Below are 8,836 nucleotides of genomic sequence, written 5' to 3' on the forward strand. Positions count from 1 at the left end.
CCTAGGCTAGACTCAGAGATGGTTGCGGCTGGGACCCAGTACGCTGGCTGGGTGGCCTCTGCCAGTTTCCTGGTTTCTCTGAGTCCTGAATTTTTTTAATCTACAAAAGAGGGGAGGTAACACCTGTCTCCAAGAGCCGACCTGAGAACACTGATGCTATGAAAGAACCTGACACACTGAAATACTCTTCTGCACGCCGTGGAAATAATGGACAATCACCCTTTTTCCTTGTCTCCTTTTTTCAGATCATTTTCTGCTGTGGATGTGTTATTTGTTCTCACAGCTGTGATTGAGACCAAACTGACAGTCCACAAACAGCACACACTGTGCACTTCAGTAAGTTTTGCCACATAGATAATCCACGAGCCCATCACCACAATCAAGACGATGAACACGCCCGCCAGCCCCCGGGGCACACTGGTGCCCTTCTCGGGTCTCCTCCATCTCGCCCGTTCCCACCAGCGTCCCCGGGTGGCCACTGGTCTGCTGTCATTGTCATGACAAGAGTTCACATTTCCTAGAATTTTCCAAAATTCTAGTACATTCTAGACAGAATTATACAGTATGTGTTCTTTAGGTGTTGCTGCTTTGACTCAGCAGTTATTCTGAGATTCACTCATGCTGTAGCACACGGCAAAGTTCTTTTTATCACTGCGTAGTGTTCCACCCGATGCACACACCACAGCTTGCGTACTCATTCACCTGTCGATGGCCGTTTGAAAAGTTCCCAATTTTTAGCTTTTCCAAACAAAGCTACTCTGAACATTCAAGTATAAACCTCTGAGAGGGCCTTTTTTCATTTCTCTCACACATGTTACTTTTTATATTAAATTCTTTCAATTACAATTGACATACAATATTATATTAGTTTTAGGTATATAACATAGTGATTAGGCATTTATACCTTACAACTGAACACCTCGATGAGTCTAGTACCCATATGGCAACAGGTATGTTATGTTTTATTTTATTTTATTTCATTTTATTGGATATAAAAGTTTTTTTATTACTTTATTGTTCAGTTACAGTTGTCTGCACTTTCTCCCCACCACTTGGATATAACAGTTTATTACAATTTATAAATGTCGTATGAAAAACACTGATCCATTAAATCATGTAGAAATCAGTGTGCAAAAAGTTTGCAAAACAAAACATACTTCAGACATGTTTATGTGCAGAGATGATCTGAAGTCCTGGATTTCTCAGTCACTTCATGGCTGAGCAGCAGCCGCCCAGCAGCCGGTTCGGGTGGAGTGAGCCGCCTGAGTCCCATGCACCGCCGACTCCAGCTTCTTTGTCACTGTCTGCCACTTGCCCTTCAGAGCTTCCCTTGAGGGTTAATATGGCTGTGTGAATGGCATCCTCAGATTCTAGATATTTCTTACATCTTTTTCTCAAGGAAAACGTTCCCATTCACATAGTTCTTTCCCATTGCTATGGCTTTCCAGGCAAAGTGAGCTCTGAGGGATCTGACAGAAGTGAACGTGGTTGTCTCTCATCCCAACCACAAATCAGTACAGTGACTCCGATAATGCCAATGTACCTGACTGGGTATACGCTTGCATCCTGGAAGCCACTCTGTGTACCGGCCGAGCTGTGGGAATGGTTCTTGGTGAACAAGAGAGTGTCACCGTGCACAGGCACTCTGTCATCTGGCCCTATGCTTCACACTTGGTGGTTGGCTCTGCTCTGTGTACACTTTGCTCGTCATACAGAACGGACTTCTGTTTCTTCTTGCCTGAGATACCGCACCATTTGCAGTTTTAACTCCCACTGAAGGGGCTCCTCCAGTTACAGCAGCCGAAACGTATTCAATCTGGACAAATTTACCAGATGGGCTGAACATAGTCAATGCAAAGCTCCACCACCCTTACCCGGAGATGAGGTATGTTACTTCTGAAAAATGAATGTGATGCTGTTCGGGTGCAGAGTGTTCATGCAGGCTCCTTACAGGAAAACCTAGAACAGCGACTGCTTTAGCTTCTCTGCTTTCTGTTGTGTGCTTTCAACTTCACACGGCTCTTGTTCTCCTTGACTGAAACAGGCCAGCCGAGCCCCTTGGCCCAGCTGCGGATGGGAGTCTCCGCTGGCCTCGGTTTCGCCCCACACCTCGAGCTCCAGGGCGGGCAGCTGGAGCTCAGGCCATCCAGGGGCGGCAATCATGGAAGACATTCTCCTCCTTTATCCAAAACATTTTTTTAAGATTTAATTTTATTTATTTTTAGACAGAGGGGAAGGGAGGGAGAAAGAGAGGGAGAGAACATCAGTGTGGTTGCTTCTCATGCACCCCAAACTGGGGACCTGGCCTGCAACCCAGGCATGTGCCCTGCCAGGGAATCAAACCAGCGATCCTTTGGTTCTCAGGCTGGTGCTCAATCCACTGAGCCACACCAGCAAGGGCCAAAAAAAAATTTTTATATATGTAAAAAAGAGGGAAAAAATGTGAAACATAAACCACAGAAATGGAAGCATATATATTATAATATTTCTATAATTACCCAAAGTAACTGCACTCAGACTTCACCAGATATTTACTGGGCACTGCAGAGTGACAGGAGAACCGCCAAGGGCCAGTCACCGCAAGCACAAAGGCAAGCACACAGGCGGGTGGGGGCAGAAACGTTAGAAGAGAGGATCCGGGCAGCTAGGAGAGCTTGTGACAGGCGTGGCTGGGCTGCCTGCAGGGCACGAGTGGAGGACGGTGTGGCCAGGGTTGTGGCCCACAGCAGAGGTCATGGGGCCTCGTGGGGGCCAGAGCACAGGGGCTTGCTGAGTGCAGAGCCAGCTGGCAGTCTGAACTTCAAACCCCAGGCTCCCTTCCCTCTTGTCTGGACTCCATCCCCAAAGTGCCCTTTTGTGACTTGTTCGACTTCCACTCACAACATGGCTCCCTGGGTTGGGGCAGCATAATCGAGAACTCGGGACTGGGGCTTGGTGCCCAGGGCAAAGGCTCTGCCAGTTTCCTCCACCAGAGCCACTGTTTCCTCCTCCACCCGAGGAGGCAGGTGAGGATCCTGTCTCTTTTGTAGGACTCAGTGGTTAACTAAAGCATGCGAAGCGCATGGCCTGGCATTCAGTAGCAGCTCCACAAACATTTAGAGCCAGCTGGGTGCTGAACAGCCTTGCCGGGGTTTGGGACCCCTGCCTTGGTTCTATGCGTCTGCTTACCAGACCAATCAGGTGGTGGGATGTTTCCCACTCTCTCCACCTGCTACACACACACACACACACACACATGTGCGTGCGCGTGCACCTGCTGCTAGCTTCTCCTTGTCCAGACAAAGATTAGCCCACCCCCCTTGCCCCCCAGCCCTCTGCCCTTGCTCCTTCCAGTGCGCCCGACCCACACCAGCTCCTCCCCACCCTGTACCAGTGACCTGCAACCTCGGGGTATCGTGCCCCCGAGTCTCTGTGTGGGTGTCATGCACCTGTGTGTGTTAGGCTGCGTCTCTCATGAGCACAGCGTGGGTCTGCGGGCCATGTGTCTGTGTGTCTGCATCCAGGTCTGTTCACCTGTCCTTGTCCCGTTCCGAGCCAAGCCCCTGAACCCCTACTTCCTACTTGAGTTATAATGAATTTACAGCCTCTGCCATGCCAGGCAGAGGGGTTTTGCTGAGGATCGAAGAGATTGGATGACTAGTTCCCTTTCAGGGCCACCAACTGCTGCCCCTCAAACACCTTGGTCTGAACTGGGAAGAGACAGTCCAAGCCCCTCCCCCGCCATCTTTTTTTGAGGTTTTATTGACATATAACATATCAGTGTAAGGTGTGCAACAGTTTGTAACTTCGATCCCCTTCGCCCATTTCACCCACACCTATCCGTCCATCCCTCACCTCCTCAGATAACCACCAGTGTGTTCTCTGCGTCTATGAGCTGAGGGTGTTTTTGTTCATTTGTTTTTGTATTCTGGGGTTTTTTAGATTCCACATGTAGGTGAGATTTGTCTTTCTCCATCTGACTTATTTCACTTAGCATAATGTCCTCAAGGTCCATCCATGTTATTGCAAAGGGCAACATTTCCTTCCCTTTTACAGCCAAATAATATGGCTGTGTGTGCGTATCACATTTCTTGTACCCTTTTCGTCTGCCGGTGGACACTTAGGCTGCTGCCTTGTCTTGGCTATCGTGAGTAGTGCTGCAGTGAGCATGGGGGTGCCTACTTTTTCTAGCTAGTGTTTTCATTTTCTTTGACTGAATATACCCAGAAGTGAAATTGCTGGGTCATATGGTAGTTCTAGTTTTAACCTTTTGAGAAACCTGTTTCCACACTGCTTCCCACAATGGCTGCACCAGTCTGCATCCCCACCACCAGTGCACGGGGCTCCCTGTTCCCTACATCCTCACCAGCACTTGTTACCTCTCATCTTTTGATGGCGTCTGTTCTAACACGTGTGAAGTGGTGTCTCATGGTTCTTATTTGTGTTTTCTTGATGATTAGTGATGCTGAGCATATTTTCATGTACATGTTGGCCATCTGCATGTCTTCTTTGGAGAAAGTCTGCTCATATCCTCCACCTGATTTCCAACTGGATCATCGGCGTTTTTCCAAAGCCTGTCTTTTCTCTGCTAAGCCAGATTCCGACCGGCCCTAAGGTTTCCTTCACTGCTCCCTCTCCCGAGCCCAGCCCCGTGGATCTCTTCCAGACTCATCACTCATCAAAGTGATGCCCTGTAGGGGCGGGGGCAGGAAGGACCATGGGCACAGCTTGGAGGCTGACTACAGCTGACCGTTTGTGGTGTAAGTGGAAGTTGACAAAAATAGGTGGCTCAGGAGGTGCAAGGGGCCTGTCTTGGAAGGGGCTGGATGGTTGTACTCTGTGTGTGTGTGTGTGTGTGTGTATGTGTGTGTGTGAATATTTGTGTTTTTATGTTCAGCAACTACATAAGTACCAGAGAGCTCTGATGTCAAGTGTTTGGTCTTTTTTTTCTTTCGAGAGGGCAGTTTATTGTTCAGAGGGGCAGAGCTGAGAAAAGATGTGCACAGCTACCTCCCCCACACCTCAAGGACACACACACACTGCTTCCCCATGGCTCTGGGGGAGATCCACAGAGGGGAGAGGAGGCTCAGGCTGCCTCCAGGGGTTCTCAGGTTAGGAAGGGGCACAAAACTGACCACATGCTTCTCAGATGTATCAGTGGCTGTAACAGAGCTGAGGGGCCTCCTTGATCTGGAGGGGGACTTGGTCTCTCCTTGGTCAGGGGAGCAGGTACCCAGCCCCTTTTCAGGCCCAGGAGTAGCCCCAGAAGAGCAGGGAAGCTGGGCAGCCACTAGGACAATGTGCTACCCCAGGGCAGGTATGTGAGCCTTGGCCTTGGTCCCAACACATGCAGACACACACAGCTGTGGGGAGCCCTAGGCCAGGGTGCTGGAAGATGGGGATGCAGTTGTTGATCTTGGCGTGGTGGCCCTGGGCAATGCACTCAGCAATCTATACAACGTTGCAACTCTCCTGTTCCTTGAGCTTCACAAAGGCATAGAAAGTACCAAAGTGGAACTGGTTCAGGAGGGCCAACTTATTCAGTTTCACCTCATGCTCAAATAATAGATCCTCCAAGGTCTTGTCTCCAGGGTTACTGCCTGCACCCTCAAAAAGCAGCTTGTGCTCTGGGTAGTAGTCAGCCACATTCTTAAACTGCTCATAGTCATCAGCCCGAGCTAGCTGAGCCAGGCCCTCAGGGTGTAGCTGCCCTCAGTGTGGAAAGAGCTTGGCACGGTACTCCTTGGACAGCTCTGTGCCAAAGGAATCGATGGTGATAATGAAGGCTCGGCGGACTGCTTCAAACTCCAGGATAGGGCAGATGGCGTGGGCCGTGGTCCCGCCCAGTAGGGTGCCAAACTTGTAGAAAGACTCCAGGTAGGCCTTGTAAAGCTTGTTGCAGATGAGCTCGATGTTCATCTCATCGAGATCCTGCTCTGACCTGCAATTCTGGAAAACAGCCACCAGGGGTGTGTCCACCAGAATGGCATGGCAGAGCTCAGCAGGTGTCTGTGAAATGTTCACAACTCCATCTGCTCAAAGCTGCCAAGTGCATGGTACTTGGGCGAGAACTCAGCGACACAGCGCTGGTGCAGTGTGCCCGTGATGAGTGGGATCACGCTGTCGGTCATGCAGCTGTCAGTAATGAAATCCAGGAAGTTGGCGAGTGCTCATAGGCGTGGTTCCTCACGTGGTGGAACTCCACCACCATCTTCTTGAACCGGACATCAATGACTGACACTGTCAGTGGTGACGCCTCGTTGGCCAGTTGCCGTAGTCAGTGCTCTGCAGGTGCAGCTTCAGGTGCTCGAGCGTCTCGCACTGCACCAGGTTGGGGTCATCCGCCTGGCAGAGCTCCCCGGCCTTCAAGCCATGCACTAGTCCCTCCAAGTAGCCATTGTCCATGTTGAAGTAAAGCTCCAGGAAGAATGACATGGCTGTGGTGGAGGCTCAAGGATTTGGTCTTCATGTTATATAATGTATTCTAATTTGTGAGTCAGAAAAAAAATGAATGTACTGTGTGTGCACTTGTTCCATTCTGGGGTTGTCCACTGTGGTCTACAAGCCAGGCCCAAGCAAGCGAGGCCAACCCTGGCACCGGAGCACCTCAGCAGCTCCACCCAATGAGAACACACTTGTCAGTAAATGACAGCCTGGCTCAGACCCTAGGCCTCCCGCCAACTTCCAATCCTGGTGGGAGGAGACAGGAACAAGCAGTCGGGACCCTGGAAGGCTTTCTGCTCACCTGCAAAGATCTTTGGGTCCCTGGATCTTCCATAGGCCCCTACCCACTAACCCCATCCTGCCCTTCCCTGCCCTGGGCCACCTGGTCTCGCCAAGCCACCCTCTCCCACCTTTATGCCAGGTGTCTCCACAGGGACAAGAATCTATAGGGACTGGGTACCATGACCTGGCATGTGGTAGGCCCACAACATGAATAATTACCATGGTCGACATTGGCCCAAGTGAAACTGAAGTAATACATGATTGTGAGTCTGAGGGTCAAGTGTGAGAGTGGAGTTCGGGGGTCAGTACATGATGCTTTCATGTCTCTGTCTACTCACCATGTGAGCGAACCCACTGCATCCACTCACCACCCATGCCTGGCACCTACTCAGTGCCCAGCTCCATGCTGGGGGCAAGCTAAGCCAGAGGGAGCAGTTTTACCTGTTAGTCCCTGAATGGATCGTGTGTCCACATCGCAGGGAGGGAATAAGGAAAGGCTGAGATTTAGATTACTGTAAACTAAAACCCCTGGTGTTCCTTTCATCACTCTGTGTGCTTGCCTGATAAAGATGGAGCCAGGAAACCACTGTGGCTGGAGGCTGGGGGGCGGAAGCAGGAAGCAAGAAGGAAGGAAAATGGTGAAGGCAGGTCGCCATGCCACTGCATGCCAGAATGTGTGTTTGTCCAAAGGGAGTGGTAGGGGCTCAAACAAAAAAATCTCTTACACTTTATAGAATTCTTTATGGTTTAAGAAACATCCTCAGGACTAAGCAGACAGGTGTTTCTCCCACTGTACACATGAGGCCCTGGGAAATTATGCGTTGTGGTCAGGGTGAGGCTGTGGAGGTGTAGCTAGGCGGGGAGTCCAGAACTCAGCTCTTGGCAGCTGTGCCATTGGCTTCCCTCAAAGGAACGAAAGGCCATCCTGGCCCTCAAGAAATACGCCTCACTGAGTAGGCAATTCCCACCAACAGAGCACTTCAGGCACTCAGGACCACTCGGACTGGTTACTGAAGAATGACCCTATGGCATCCACAGCCAAGGCAGGGCAGGCAAGGCAGGCAAGGTAGGCGGGATGGCCCGATCTAAACAGACATCCTGCAGGAAGGCAACACGGAGTTGAACAAGAGAAATTTTCAAGTGGCAGGAGATATGAGCAAAGGCTGAGAGAGGGGAACAGAGGGTGGTAAGCAGTAGCCAACAAATGGCTGAGGGTCTGCATAGAAACTGGGCTGAGAAAAATGGGATTTGGGGAGAGGGGCAGGTGGGAAGGCTGGGTGGGGCCTTTCTGATGGCGGCAGCAGAAGAATCAGGGTTTGCCACTGCAGAGTGCCTCCCCTAGAGCTATAGGGTTTGGCTGAGGTTTGCAGGGCAGACAGCTGGCAGGGTGGTGGCGACACCCCACCCAGGAGGACGGGGCCAGCTCCCGAACAACGGCAATGCACAGCTGAACTTTCCACTGACTTCCAATATACCCATATCTGTTGTTGAGTGGATGAAGGAAGGAATGAGGGTCAGGCAAGTGAGGAGCCTTGTTGGAGGCGGGGGTGGGCACAAAACCAGCAGCAGGGAGAGGTCAGGCTTCTGGCTGCAGAACCAAATGACAAAAGCTGCTTCTTTTTTCCCCTTTCTTTTCCACAACTTGGAAGGTAGAAGTTTCCCAGTCATCTTCCCTTTTTCCTCCCTACTGCCCTGTTCTCCAGGCCTCTAGCCACCTTCCTAGACCTTCCCAAGTGAAGAGTAGGAAGCAGGCTCAGTCATCAGCCCTACAGCACTCATCCACCCCCTGCCGGCTGCAGCCTTCTCGTCAGCTGCTCTCCTGTTTTCCCATCTGTCTCTCCCCTTTCCTCACATCCTCTCCCTGCCGCAGCAGCCCATCCTCTCTCCTGCTGCTTCCCCGCCTGTTCCACGCTTCCCTGCCTTCCTGGCTACCCCCACAGACTTCCTGGATGGCTGGCTTGCTCCCAAACCCCAACCACACTACGGGGCCCCAGTGACCTGCCTAGGCCAGAGAAGGGAGGCTGCCAGCCCTCCTCTCTGCTCCCCCAATCCCTCCACTGGCTACCACAAGCAGACCCAGCACCCAGGCCTGGAACTGGTCCCACCATAAAAATAGTCATAGAAGGAGAGG

General features: G+C 51.3%; 2 pseudogenes; both read right to left on the reverse strand.

Moving 5' to 3' along the window:
• Window positions 1-1,206: 1,206 nt before the first annotated feature.
• Window positions 1,207-1,870, reverse strand: LOC114492235 (annotated as a pseudogene).
• Window positions 1,871-4,933: 3,063 nt separating this feature from the next.
• Window positions 4,934-6,422, reverse strand: LOC114492234 (annotated as a pseudogene).
• Between the last annotated feature and the right edge of the window lie 2,414 nt (window positions 6,423-8,836).

Source organism: Phyllostomus discolor, chromosome 1, assembly GCF_004126475.2.
Source record: "Phyllostomus discolor isolate MPI-MPIP mPhyDis1 chromosome 1, mPhyDis1.pri.v3, whole genome shotgun sequence".
NCBI classification, from domain to species: Eukaryota; Metazoa; Chordata; class Mammalia; order Chiroptera; family Phyllostomidae; genus Phyllostomus; species Phyllostomus discolor.